Here is a 16,159-nt window from a genome sequence, read left to right as displayed (position 1 = left end):
TTCCTTATGGTTTAGGTCCTTATATGAATAACCTATGGAAACTTGATGCCTCTTCAAATCCAGATACTCTTTTCTAATATTAGAAATTATTCTCTTGGTGGGTGGAATTCTTCTACCCCTCCGCGTTTACCATTCTTAAGAACAGTAAAGTTTCTAGATATTTTGAAATTGAAAAATGATTTGATATTATACAAACCAGATTGGCCTTCGATCCCCTCCAAACATCCATCTGATATTCCAATATTCAAAGGGACGTTTGGGGAGGATCCAATTGATCATATAACCACGTTACATTAGTGGTGCTCATCTAACTCCTTCATTGATGATTCGACCAGGTTGAGATTATACAAATGCACCCTAGTTGTAAACACTACAAAGTGGTATATTGAGCTTAGAGGGGGTAACTTTTCCACATTTAGCAATTTTTCTACTATGTTTCCAAATCATTTTTAGTTTCTTGTCTGATATAATGTTGGAACTGAGATTCTAGCCAATTTTGAAGAAGACAAAACAACTCATATTTCTGACCACATCCAAGAGTGGCATAGAAGGAAGAGGCTCATCAAGGCATATATCCCTAATTAATTCCTTCTCTAATTGTTTTGGAAATATTTGTAGCCAGAGTTTTCTAAGGATGTGTCACTTTCCAGAGTGTTCACTAAGGAACAGGCCACGTTTAGAGCCCAACAATTAGAACTCATATATTCTCAGTCTCGAGTCCTTTACTAGATTTTTCTTGACACTCCTCAATCAAAGATCAATCTAGCCAAACTAAAGATAAGACCCCTTGCCAATAGAATTGTAGGGTTAATCGATAGTAGTATGCCTAACATGTTGAATCAATTGTAGTAGTTGTATTTACAATCTGCTTCTCCGACACAGGATTTGTCGTTAGTGTTTATGCCTTCCCAACCTATAGCAGTTAGTTTCGTCCAATCTTCGAATTCCAAAGTAGACCAAAAGTATGATGGGAAGAAGAATGTACGTGGTAAGAAGAAAGATAAGGCCAGGAAGGGGAATGCAAACAAGCCTAGTAGTGATACTAGAGAGGGAAAAAAAGAATAAATAAAAAAAGTGAAATCCTTGCAAGTTATGCAATGGGGATCATCTTACCCATATTTTCCCTAATACTCAAGATGCCCAACGACTGTTATCTCAATAGGGTTCTTAATGTTCCCAAGCTGTGCTGACTAACCCTTTTCCTGAAGGGCAAGAAATTATTGCTGGCGCTAATTTTGGTACTGAAACCCTCACAAGGGGAAACCAGGATGGGGAATCAACATCAAATGTGTATATGGTGAGGTATCATGTTGATGTTTTTAAAATATCACATGATTATGGTGATCCAAAACCTTCTAAGGTTAAGGTTTCTTCTGATATGCTAGAGTCACTCCATATTGAGAGGCCTGTCTTTGAGTCTATACAACGGATTTTGAAAGGCTCTAAAAAATGTTTGACTGTTAATCCCAATGGTAGGGTTACTCATAACTATTCTATTGTCAAAGATCTAGCTCAGATCCCCTGTATGATGTCAGTGTTTAGAGGTACTCCAATCGTGTGCTCCACAAAGGAGTGCACTTCTGAGTGTGGTCAGAGCAGTAGATCCAAAGAACTCTCTTTTTATTACATTTGACATGTCAAGTGTTAAGGAGAGACTCCCTCACCATATGGATTTCTAGATTAAATCTACATATCAAAAAATGAATATCTTTCGAATTGTAGTTGATGAAGGGGATTCCATGTGCATCATGTTGATGTCATGTTGGAAGGCTATCGAGTCTTCATAAGTTGTTCCTTCTCCTACTCTCCTTTTTCATTAAATGATCATTCTCATCGGCCTCATGGAATTATTCCAGCCTTTCCCATCTGTGTTAGGGGCAAGGTTGTCAATGTCTAGGTAGAGATAGTTGATGCCAACCTTGATTATAATCTTTTATTGGGTCGAAATTGGGTGTATGAATTGGCTTCTATTGTTTCATTATTGTTTCATATCCTATGATTCCCTCAGGAAGGGACAATTGTTACAATTGATCAAATGGCTTATTCACCAAATGATCCCAATGCATCTTCTCACTCTATCCCCCCTTTAGAAAAGAATACCAAGAAGCTTGTTTAGAATTTAGGAGTTAGAATGTATTCCTCATTGACGAGTACTTTTGATCTTCCTTCTCGTACCACTCATATTCATTCCATTTCATCATCCAAGATTGCTCCTTGAAAAGGTTCATTTAGAACTCATTATTTTTCTGATCCTTGGCCCTTACCCCCCTTTACTGCCACATTAGAAGAACAGAAAGTAGGTGGAATGGCATATCCTATATTTGCAGCGGGAATCACTTACCAATATATTGTGAATTATGCATATTATGACCCCATTCCTCCCCCATCAGAGGATTTGGATGGTAATGTGGCTCTGGTCTGGAGCACTGGCTCTGCTTCAACTATGGATTGTCTTGACATTCTCTTTCCATTTAAGGAGGAAATCTTAGAAGAAATGGCTAGTGTAGAAAGATCATGGGATGATTTGCATCACCGGCCATATTTTCTCCTTGATTTGCATGAATTTGAATCAAATTTGTCTGGTCCTTCTTCAACTGGAAGTGTTCATAAAATTATAAATCCTTTGGCCTCATCACATATTTTTGCCGAAGGTGATATGTCTAATATCTTGCAAACTATTCCGGTGAACATTTCCAGGAATCCCAATATCATCGAGAATATCTTCATCATAGTTGCATGTTCCCCTAAAGAAATCAATATTTATAATGACCACTTTAAAGAGTTTCGAGATGTGTTTGCTTGGTCTTATGAAGAAATTCCTAGAATTGATCCATCAATAGTTTATCATGAGATCAAGACATATGAAAATGCTATTCCTATATGGAAAGATATTTTACCAGTAAACCCTTGGAAAGTTGCGGCTATTGAAGTTGATGTTGAAAAGATGTTTAAGGTGGGTTTCATATAACCTGTTCCTCTAACTGAATGGGTCTCAAATCCAATATCTATTGATAAAAATCATGGAGTGATCTGGGTATACATCAACTTTACAGATTTGAATAAGGCTTGTCCTAAAGATAATTTCCCCACTCCATTTATCGATCAAATCATTGATGAGTGCATTGGAAATGAGGTGTTTTACTTCATGGATGATTTTTCAGGATATAATCAAATAACTATCCATCTTGAAGATCAATACAAGAACATTTATTTGGCCCTGGGGTATGTTTTTGTACAAGAAGATGCCTTTTGGGCTCAAAAATGTTGGAGCTACTTTTAAGTGGGCCGTGTCTTATGATTTCCATGACATCAAGCACATAATAGAAGATTATTTGGATGACCTAGTTGCTCGATCTTGAAAGAGAATTGATCATACAAAACACCTTTGTTTGTTTTTTGAAATATGTCATCACTATAAGATCCGGTTGAACCCTAATAAATTCATTTCTGCTGTCACATCCGGTCAGTTATTGGGATTAATTGTGTATAATGAAGGGATTAATGTTTATCCCTTCAAGGTTGAGGCAATACTTTAGTTGCCTCCCCGTCGACAGTTCGTCAACTTCAGAGTCTCCAAGAAAAATCCAATTTCTTAAGGAGATTTATCTTAGATTACATCAAGATTACGAAAGGAGTTCCCTGTGGAATGTGAGATCCCATTTCTTAAATTAGCAATTGTACTTCTTCCAAAAACATATAGTCTTGAAAAATGACTTATTCATTTGGAACATCTTGATGAGAAGTGTCAGGATGCAACCACAATGAATGAAGCTCATAAAAAGAGAGTAAAGCCCCAATATGACAAGACTGTGCATCCTAGGGTTTTCTCTAAAGGTGACCTTGTCTTGGTCTATGACCAAGGTAAGGACACCTTGGGAGCAGGCAAGTTGAAACCCATTTGGTACGGTCCTTTTATCATCAAAAAGGTCTTGAAGAGAGGCATGTATGAATTGGTTGACTTTGATGGAAATGTGTTGTCAGAGCTCATAAATGGGCTCTATCTTAAGAAGTATTATGCCTAGGCCATTTTATAGCATTTTCTTTGTTTTGTAAATATTGTACATAGTTTTTTGTTTCTATCTATGGGTTTCATGGTGATGTTGGTATTTTTGATCTACATTGGTAGGTTTCAATGGGTGACCTAGTGTATATAGGATTCACCAATGGTTCTAGTAAACATACTCAAAACTTAGCTTCCATTGATTGTGTAATATATTATTCATCTGGTCAGTCTTTAGTCTCAAGGGGCATATGTATCAATCTTGCATCCAATAATATGGCTTAATACAATGTTTCCATTAATTTACTATATGAAGCAATATCTTTTGGTATTGAATCATTACTGTTCTCTTTGGATTCACAGTTGGTGGTGTCTCAATTGAATAACATATATCTTGTGAGATATCCTTTATTACATCGCCAATTTCTGAGAGTGATATTATTAAAAAGATCATTTAATTTATTACTTTTATTAGATTGGCACATTAATCATTCATCACATTAAAATAAAAAAATATCATAAAATCATCTGTATATATGATAAAATCATCATGAAATTGACTGTATATAGATAGGGATAATATGTCCAAAATATTACAAAATGTGGACAAATGTCCTACAAAATTAGGGCTTAAGCCCAATCATGTCCATAAAAAGATCAGTCATCTAATCGAAGTCTATGGGCCCTGCTCTAGACGAGCGTCATAGAAGAAGATGATGGCATTCACCACCCATCGAAAGAGTCACACCCACTCTCATGGTACTCCTACCACTCATCTCTGAATGGCCTTAGGGATATCCTATACAGCTACCACGGGAACCTCGTGAGTCTTTCTCTCAAAGTTCCTGTGAACTGCATGAAGGACTCTCTCGATCTCTCTTGATGCTCTTTCTGCATCTCGACCGTGACACCTATGGATTAGAGAACTTTTGAGGTCTAAGATGGGCCTCCTAAGAAAAATGTACAACAAAAATAAACTTTATAAGAACCAATAGGATTCAAGAAGACGATGTCAAACATGGGGGATGATTCACCATTTTTGGGGTAAAAAAGTAAAAAGATTAAAACATAATAAAATAATAAAACTACATTTTTAACTTGTATTTTAAACTTATCTCCCTAAGATTTTACTCAAATTTCGATTAGGAGTACTTGTTGGATGCAAAATTTAATTCATCATCCAACGAGTACTCATGTTGTATACTTTTGATGGAACATGCTACACGAATAATGAGAAATACATCAAAAAATGTTATTGCAATCACATTTTTCATGTATTTATCATTTTTCGTGTAGCAAGATCTATCGAAAGTATGCAAACTGGGCACTCCTTGGATGAGGGATCAAATTATGCGTCCAAAGAGTGTTCCCACTTGAAGTTTGAGTAAACCCATTAGGAGATAAGTTGAAAATACGAGTTGAAAAAGTAGTTTTTTCTTTTTTCCCTCTAAAATTTGATGATGTAATCTAATCATATTTTATTATTTCCACTATTATTTTATAATTTCCTTAGGAGGCCCATTTTAGACCTTAAAATTCCCCTGATGCCCTGGTAGACTCTCAGGTCTCACTGGTCAAACATCTGCATCATGATCAAATGATCTTGCAAGATTTTTGTTTCATGGAAAAAATAATTTTAACTTCTTAAGATCATATTTAAAATCCAAAAAAATCAAATAATGAAACTCCCTCTAGATGTGCCATATCTGGGTCCTCTCACTAATCTATGCCTACATAAGGGTAGTCATCTATAACTATGACTTGTTCCTCCCATGAGAGGAAGATCTCTTTGTCAAGTGTTGCTTGAGTGACTTCACCTCCACCAAGTCGCTTGATCAAGTTGCCCATCTAGCCATCCTCAGATCCTTGGGACTATTAATGGTTGTAGACACTCTAGATAAAATTGTTGGTACTCTCTCAAAGAGAAAGGAATAAAGTATGCTCCCTTAACCAATATTGTTCATTTTCCCTTGTCTCACTGAATACAATTGCTTCTTCATGCAGGCCAAGAGCCCTGTGCACGAATCAAATACTTTCGAGCGAATGCACTCTACTTCAAAGAACATGGCAGTTCGAGAGGCCTGATGTAATGTTGTTGGGTGTGCTACCCTGACAATAGTAAAGAGGATAATTTTAATTGGAAGTTTCCTTATATTTTTTTATCAAAATCTGTGATATGACCTTGTTTGTCCCTAGTATGTAATATAAATCTATGTAATCTAAGACATTCAGGTCTCCCTGGGCCCTCTCTTTTAGATAAACTATGTACCCTCTTCAGGAAAGTCCTATGATGAAGTAAATATCTTCCACATCAATATGTAATGGAATTTGATCAATTATAAAGAACTCTTGTTGTGGATCCTAGTAATGAACAAGCATTTCTAAAAAAAAATTTGGGTTTTCGTATTTGACATCATAAAAAACTTGAGCAATCCATGTCCTCTCAATACATCTAATTTCATTGGATCATTTAAAACCTCATTGTCAACATCACTATGCTCGCTCTCTTCCCAAACAATTGAGATCCTACAAATTTAAGAGAATTCATCCATTGGAAATCATATTTTTCAAACTTTTCTACGCGTACGCGACTTTCTTAAATGAAAGTTGCAATTACGCATGACTTTTAGTTTGGAAACCCACGTGTAGGGCTTTCTATATGCAGTTTCCAAAGAGATGACCCATGTACATGCATAGGAAATTTTAAAAGAAAAATCATATGATAAAAATCAATTGAATTAATTAAAAATGAATGAGATTAAGGATTTAGAATTACTTGGAAGCCTTCGGTTGACAAATTGGTTGAGGAAATCATGAAATGGAGTTTCCCAAGTTTTCTCCCAAGCTCTCAAGTTCTCAATACTTGCAAGTTAAAATGAATTTTTGGTGAGTTGAAATGTCCTTTTATATTAAAACTTTAAAACCGACTTTTATAAAGTTCATAATTTTTAAACTTTATTATTTCATGAGTTGTTTTCCAGGGTAAATGAATACTTTGTCACATTTTTTCAACACTTCAACTCCATGATCACATACATATCGTGGCTTGTATCATTTTTTCCACTTGCATATTGGTTAGGACATATCACTTTTTCGTTCCATTATACATCTTAACTTCATATTCCAATATTTTTCCATAGGGTTGACCTGATTATGTTGCGGTTTTAAAACCACTTTCACTCATTATCTTATAAAATCATAACATAGTGCTAGAGCCATTCCTTACATGGGCTTCCTAGTTAGATCCTCACTATCATATGTTTCCCATGCTACAAGAATTGTTTAGGCTCGAGAGTCCTCTTTAGTTTGGCCATGACTTTGCGATGAAGACTCATTCCTATTCTTCTTCTTTATCATTTTGGCTTTATACCTTAGAGGCTCTCATGTGTTAAGTTATACTCTTGCATTGCATATTAACTACTTGTATCCTTTTGGCCTTAAGTCAGATTCATTTGGACTCATGTATAAGCTACTTTTGACCATGACCTTTCTACAAGTTCAAACCATGCATTCATTAGCTTCTGCGACTTGACAACATTTATTCATGTAAAGAACATTCCTTTGAGTGTTGATGACTAGTATTCGCCACCTTGTATTGAGCATAGGAATCTTCTAGTCTGAGGAACTAGTTCATTTTCCTTTAACACTCATTATTGACACTGTACTATAGGCATTCAATTTATTCTTTTTTAGGCTTTGAATATGACAAAGACAAAAAAAATTATATATTCCAAAAAAGAGTGGGAACGAGACATTTACTTCCATATTTGATGGCAATAAGATTCAATTATGTCGCCCTTAAATAAAGCACTCAGAATAAGCCTTTCCTCATTTAGAATGGGACTTAGTTTGACTTTATCAGAGCCATAACCTTGTTCTTAATTCATTCCTCCTTTGATTAGTTATCTCTTCCAATCATATGGAGAGTTTGTTAATGCCTCCTGCATTGCAAATTTATACAAAGTTATTTTATGTTGCCGCAGAGTCACATCTGAGTTTTTCTTTTCTTCAAAGGAATTCAACCTGTGTCAACCCTTCTACACTGTATCTTGACTAATTTTTAGTTGGACATACCCAGTTTGTCAAGTTATCTTAAGTATCACATCTGTTATTTGGTCCTTTGCTAAAGTTGGTTAAGAAGGTCTCCATTGACTTCTTACTGGCCGGTCTACTCTTATCAACTCCGAAAAATCACTTTAAGAGTAGGCCTAGAGCCATACCTTGGCCCTATTTATATCATTGATAGGTGACCTTGTGCTCAAAATCGATTAGTATCATGGGTATTTTACTGAGTGGTTTCCCTTTTGTTCGATGTCAGCTTAGATTATCACACATTGGGACTCAGGCAGTAACTTTGTTTCCATTTGACCATATTGGTGGATTCCTCACTTTTGTCTGAGCTCTCATTATTGGTTGGTTCAAAGGGTTTTTGTTGTGTACTAGCCACATCTTGTGTACACTGGAAATGTACTTCAGAATGGTTACTTCATATCTTATCATCTGAGTTCTTCCAAATTATTGGCCTGTGGGTTACACTCATGTTGGTTGATGTGGGATGTTTTAATGCCTACCTTCTAGTAGATCTTTTCCGATCAATTCCAACTCATTTATTAGGGAATAAGATCTAGAGTCATTTTTTCAGTACCTTATGGTTTTTAGTCATCAGTGGCAGAATCCTTCACTATCGACCATGAGAATACATCGATGTCTCCTAATTGATAGATTCTTTCAAGTATTTGACTCGAACACATTTACTTTCACTTGTTAGATTTTACTAGGGTACCTAGACACTTATCATCATTATCAGTGACTTGTCTCGTGTTTGTTAACAGTAGACATCAATTATCGATAATCAAATGATTTCTCACACGGTCAAATTAAACTCATTTATTCCCATAGTGTAGGAATGTACTAGCTGCAGTCATTGAAGACCTCAGGTTGTGTCATCATCTTGGTTCACTTGTTAACTCCAATTTTGTACCAGCATTACCAACCACCCTTATATGTTGCAGTTCATCATAGTATCATCCTATAGGTTGACACCTAAGTTTATGCAGTACCATTAATCCACCTATATGACATGGTACTATTATGAGGATCAGTTATGCAGTATCAGTGATCACACATTCTTTGAACATCATTGATCATATTTTATTCTATATGTAATATTAAGACATAGCTTCGTTGTATTCCTTTATGGATATGATCAGATGATCCACTATGTATTCTTCAACCTTCTTAGCACACTTATGTATACATGATGGATCTGCTTTGTACTTGATCAACAGATATGCTTTATTATCTCTGACCATGGGTATGCCCACCTCAGACATGAGTCTTCTTTCTGATTCCTTCTACAGGTATTCAGTGGGTTGGAATTTGGTGATCTCCTCATAGGTCCTCAAATGATATGTTTTTATACTTAATACATTTTGACCATCAAGTACCATTTCTGACCTCATATATTAGGGGGAATATTTATAGCACCATTTAGCACTACTATATTTCTGACGCTCTAATATGGCCTTGGGAATTACTTTCCCATTCAGAATTGATCATTTATTAAAAAACAATATTTTCAATTCCATAGGAGACTCTTCCCTTTAAAAAGTACGTACACACATGGGCACCATAATATAGAACATTCGTACATGATTTAAAATATGAAAAAATAAAAATATATCCTATTTTTTGGTTAGGGTTTACGAGTTTCACCAAAATCCCACCTATAGGAGCTCACTCCCAGTTATAGGAAACCTTTGTTTACCTGCATAGATGCTCATCCTTCATTATATGGCATCCTTTTGCACATGCCTGAGAGGATATCTTTGAGGCTTGGGCTAGACAGGTCCAAGGGAAGGTTTCGTTGGTGTCGTGGTCAGATCAGGTTGTATCTATCCACTACTACTTGCTGATATCAATAAAGAAGCTTTGTCTTGTTCCTAATATTTTATGATCTCATGTTTTTTATGATTCATGTGTAATATATCATGATTTACATGTTTATGCTTGATGATAAAACATGCTTATGATCCATTCACTTTGAACTACTTGCTATGTATATGCTTTTATGAACTGTGTTGCAGGTCTGATCACTTTGGAGGAAGCAGAGGGTTTGGACCCTCCGGGATCAACATGAAATGTAGGACCTATGAGTACTCCTCTAAAACCCAAATTTGGTAGTTTGCATAGTTTTATTACTTGAATGTATGTGTCTTATTGATAGTCTACCTTTGATCTATTGAGGTTGTCAACCCTTACCTTAAGGAATTTTTTCCCACCAACAGTCCCACATTCATGATAGGAATATGGCATGGGGGTGATTGGCTGAAAGAAAGATTTGGTTTAGACGAATATATGGTTGTGCAGTATGTGGAAGCCCTTGACGTGGTTGGATTTGCATACGTTAATAAGAGCTATTTTCGTCTTATGTATGATTTGTAGATGTACTTGTTATTATGTGGCTTTAATGGCTGATATATCATTTTTAATGTTCTACATATATGTTGGTTATAAGCATTGTTTCATGATAGATTCTAGTTATGGATCTTAACATGTTTTGATTGGTAAATGAATTAATATTTAATTCATGACCTAATAGACGTTTTTCAGCTATTATGAGAAGGTATTAGACCTTCTTGGTGATTTTCAAGTAAGACTTAGGCCATTATATTTAGATATTCACTTATAGCATGTAGATTGCATGTTCACAATGTGTTCGAATAAATGTATGTCATGGTTAGGCTTGGTTAGGCCAAGGCCATGATCAATTTTTGGGAAATGGTCTAGAGACTAGCCCTAAAAAGGTGGTTCAAATATCGCGATAACAAGCACAAAACTAGCTGAAAAAGACTACAGTCTCTCCCTTGCAGGATTATCAGAGTGACTAGAGGCCTATAGTCGCATGGATGTAGGCTTGTGCATGCGACTAGGGTTTTTGTTTTTGAAAAACTAATCTAACTTAGGGTTTGGGCACCTAGAGTGGTTGATTCACTCCCAGGGGTCCTGTAGCACCTAAGGGAGGTATGTAAAGTTTTGGTTCATCGGTTCCACTTCCTTGAGGTGATCTAGGAGGTCAAATCATATCATAGTAACTATTCATCACATATTTACCCCGGTGGACTGGTAAACTTAGTTAAGTTTAGGAGGAGGGTGTTACATGAAATCAATACTTCCTGAAGGTCTAACCCTTAACTGAAAAAATTTCATGGACATAGAAACTTAAATTTTCCCAGTGTGTCACCAAGTGTTGTCGTTGCTACAATATTGTACAAAAGTTTTGCCACATTCGAATTTTGGAGCCTACTTCATTTTCATATCAAGTGTCCCCTCATTCATCAAGTGTCATTTCATTTTTCTTTGTATGTCATACATTTTCTTGAATGATCTCAAGTGTCTTCACATTGATTAGAACATCTCTAGGTGCATTTTATGGTCACAACATCTTTGTGTTGTAAACTGACACTTTTGGGTCGTAGTCACAAACACTTCACTCATTATGCTTCGGGAACATGTATAACGTGGCGTTTTGATGTATATTTATTTTTTATCAAGCCTATATAAGTTCTATCAATCAGTTGGTATGTGCCACATTTGGTTTTATGTCTAGAAATCATCTTATTCACCCCTTGCCTTATCACCCATGCTTAAACGAATTTCGGTTGCAATAGGAACTCGTTCAAGCCAAGAGCACATGAGCGCAATTGGGGAATAATGGGAGACCCTTCATTGGTTGGAAGTGTGCCTTGTTCCCTCCTTAATATTTGGGTGCACTCCCAAAGAGAGAATCCCCTTCCTTGTTCCTAATTGTGCCCTCTAAAACCAATCCTTCTTTTGAGCGCACTCCTTCGACCAGAAGGAATGCCCCTCCTTGAGTGCACTCCTTCGATCTAAAAGAATGCACCCTCTGTAGGAGCACTCCTAGGACCCAAAGGGATGTGCCCTCTTTAAGCACATGAGCACAACCTAAAGGCCTTAAGGTCCACCCTTCAACGTTCCACAATGCACCATACATCCTCATGACCCTTTGAGTGCATGAGCACACTTTGAAGGCACAAAGATTCATCCTATAGCCTTCATATTTGCGCCATGTAACCTCTTTGATATCTTGAGCACATGGGCACAATTTGAAGGAATGAAGCGCCATCCTTCAACCTTCAGACTTGCGACATGCGGCATCATTAATATCATTTGAGTACACCCCTTTGACCTGAAGGGATGTGCCCTCCATGAGAGCACTCCTTCGACTCAAAGAGATGTGCCCTCCTTGAGAGCACTGCTTCAACCTAAATATATGCGCCCTCCTTGAGAGCACTCCTTTGAATTGAAGAGATACATAATATTTAAGATCACTCCTCTGACTGAAAGGAATATTCCCTCTTTCTCTCCCTTGAGTGCACATCGCACTTGGGAAGCCTGAAGCCTTCCACTTCATCCTTCGTACTGGCAATATGTTCCCTGCCTTAACTACTTTATTCTCTTGGGCACATGAGTGCATGATTAAGCCTCTACGCTTCCCTTCTTCAACCCTTTAGCCTTTCAATGTGCGCCCATGCACTTAGAATCACCTTTGACTCTTTTGAGTGCACCCAAAAGGAATAAACAAAAAATATGCATAAAACATGGCAGATTAGGAAATTTTTCAGGCTAATAGTTTCTCATTATGGGTGATTGTAGAAGTAGGTATTCCAAGGATCTCATGGAAAGCACACACAAGGAAGATAAGGAAAAGCAAATAAATAAAGGAAGCATGAAAAAAACCAAGAACACACTTGAAACTCGATGATCAAAGCACCCAAAAGACTCCAATATTGAATACCCTTTATAGGGTGAAAGCACCATGATCAAAAGATAAACAAAAGTAAATATAGGGTGGCAGCCATGTCACCACTAGTGAAAGTCCATGTCATCTGTCACTATCAGTCCCAGTCATTAAAGATAATGACATGTCAAGTCCCATCATATGGTGATGTGGAGGACCTCATGATGTAGTATTATAATCATTGTAAAAGACAAATAAGTAGAAGTCCAAGAGTGGTGTGTGGAACATGAAAAGTCACATAGTCATTTATGGACAAAGATTGTATAGAAGTCCAAAAGTCATTTAAAAGTTCAAGAATTATTTAGAAGTCCAAAGGATACACTAGAAGTTTAATATTCATGGGGGTGATCCAAAATTCATGAGGATATGACAGGTCACTCCTCCTGTTATAAAATAAACCTTGTAACTCAAGCAAATGGATTTTGGAGGCTTAAGCTTTGGAGAGAAAGTCTTGGCTTCTTTACTTGGCATAGGAGAGAAAAACTATTCTTTGGAGAAGCAAGACGTGACTTAATGCTCCACTATTTGAACTAGTGTTCACCATTGTAATTGATGTACTTGGGTATTTCACCTTATAACTGAAGCTCTATGAGCCAACACATTTTCATGCATGTATCACAAATGTTTTAGGACTATTATTGGGATGTTTATGGTATATTTTGTGTTCATATGTATTGGAGAAAATGAACTATTTCGATGGCTTCGGTACTTATCTTATTGAATGTGTGCTGTATTTTCCTTAATATCATTGTGTGAACTATTTTGATAACAAATCTTTTCATGCTCTTACATGCCTCTTCTAGGATAGCACTATTAATTTCCTCTTAGAGACTCTCTGTTGTCTCCCCTTGTGAAGGTTTCCTTTTACATAATGCACTTGGTGCTTCATAAAGTTATCTTATTTTCTTTTCAAGGTTTATGTTAATAATCTCTTATTTTATCCATTGAAACCAAGACAAACCTTTGTGTTTTGGTGGTCATGACGATACCTCAGATGGTGCTCCTACTCTAAATAGTGTGAGTTCTAATTGGGACTTCACATTAGGGAGACACTGTATATGTTGGTAGTATCCAGCACCGTTAATGCAACCATATAAGTAGGTGCCCCTTAAGTAGAAAAAGGAGGTTAATATATTATCATTGAGGTATTATGGCCCCTATAAGGTGTTGCAAAGGATTAGAAATATGGCTTACAAATTTGAGTTTCCTCAATATTCACGTGTAAATACAATATTCCATGTTTCTTGCTTAAAGAAGGTAAATGATGACAAGATCCTAGTACCAAAGATTAATGAAGAAGGGAAAATAATAATATAACCATAAAAAAATATAGTAACAAGGATTAAGCAATTGAGAAATCAAGTAATTACTAAGTTCCTCATCAAATAAAAGAAACTACTAGTGGATGAGGCATCGTGCGGATATGATTTATTCACACAAAACACCCGTTTCTAGTGAAATGTTAAGGAAAACGCTTGTTTTAAGACGAGGTGAATGCCAAGCCATAAATGACCCTGATGTTAATGCATAAACTTTGTATTATTGCCCTGCATATCGAGTTATTATATTTGTATTGTTATATTGTTATGCTAGATAAAACCTTTCATTGTACCCTTTCATTATAATTGTAACCTTTGTCTCTTATGCCACCAAGTCTTAGCACATCAAATCTTGTATTTTATGTTGTATTCATTGTAAAATGATGTATCACCCCCAAAGTGCATTGTAATTATTGGATTCTTATCATTTTATGGCACATGGGTCATAAAACTAGATGAGGATCTCATTTTATATAGAAGCATATGGTCAAACAAAGTTAATATATGATTTAATAATTTAAATAAAATGCATTTCAAATCATATATTAACTATTTATGGTTACAATTATATGCATCTCTAACCGGTAACTTTTATTTCAACCGTTCACGAAAGAAACCATAATATCATATAAATACTTATGTGTGAGGAGACCCAATTGAACATGATGTGGCAACATTTACATTAAGTCTAAGAGATTTTGTGCCTTACCACTTTGATGGAATTATCTCATCTTGTAGAAGATGTACATGCAAAGATATAGAATATGGTTACAAATATATTAAAATTATGCTTACCAAACATTTATGAATTACAAATTAAATATATAGCCATTAAAATTATAAAAAGATATGTCATACTAAACTTGTGCAAGAAACCATTCCAACTAGGATATCTTGTTAAGACATGACCAATACACAGTGACATCATCAATGTAGAATCACTAGACAACTAGTCTCACTAGATATAGTACATGGTCTAGAATTTCATATCATGAAGGCCTTACACTTTTTTCTAATATCATTAGAAATTGGTTGTTGATATAAAGTTGACACAAATGTGCTATTGTAAAGTAGATAGCATCTGAAGGGTGATATTATAGTTTGGAGTAAAATGGTGGTAGGATTTGTGAGCGTGTTAATTATCCTTAGTGGAAAAGTAAAATTACCATTCTATTGGAGTCTAGGGAGGTCAGAAAATCACCAAGCTAAACCATATGCCTTTTTATAAGGGCTTTCTAGTTTGCCTATCTCAATTTGACTAGAATTAAAATAGTGGGGGATTCTTGTAATATAAATTGACATCTATATTTGTCTTCTTTCGCTTAAGATCTCAAATTAAAATCCATTTTCAAATTCTTTCCCCTTGGATGTCAAATTCAATCCATTTTCAAGAGTATTTATTCTCAGCTCAATAGTTTAAGGTATGAATCTATGCATCATGTGTCAAGAAACAATAATTAGGTGGAAGATAAGCTCAATAATTAATAGATAAAATTAGAGGAAGGAACCCTTCTGATTAATAATAGGGTGGCATATCAACCTATTCCCTAACCCGTTTGAATTATGGTTAACAATTTAAGGTTAGTGGGGTGGGATCCACATTTATCCCAAGCTCATGCAATGCATGTGGAGGCTTTATACATTATAGGAGTAAGTGACATTCAATAGTATAACGACATCACTTAGCTCATGTAAGTGACAATGTTATGGTATGGTGGGTTGGTTCAATGGATTTTTTTCGGTGATACATTTTATGTGATGGATTAAGTTATGCCTCTTGATGATGGTAACAAGAGCCAAATGTGTTGTATGTTACCTCTAGCTCTAGCTAGTGGTAAGGGAAGGTATGTGAAACAATTCAATCTTTATAGGACCAATGTGAAGCATATCATCATGTTCTGATGATGGATAGTTTTATGGAGAAGAACTTTTTATGTGGGTAGCTACTATCACACATGGAATGGGTTGTTATTAAATCTAAGTATTCATGTCTATAGAGGAATCAGAGTTAGAAGATGT

Source organism: Pinus tabuliformis, chromosome 8 (assembly GCF_031772625.1).
Source record: "Pinus tabuliformis cultivar Carrire ecotype Pingquan chromosome 8, CPIR1, whole genome shotgun sequence".
Lineage (NCBI taxonomy): Eukaryota > Viridiplantae > Streptophyta > Pinopsida > Pinales > Pinaceae > Pinus > Pinus tabuliformis.
The sequence above is the reverse complement of the archived record's forward strand: the minus strand, read 5'-3'. Positions refer to the sequence as shown.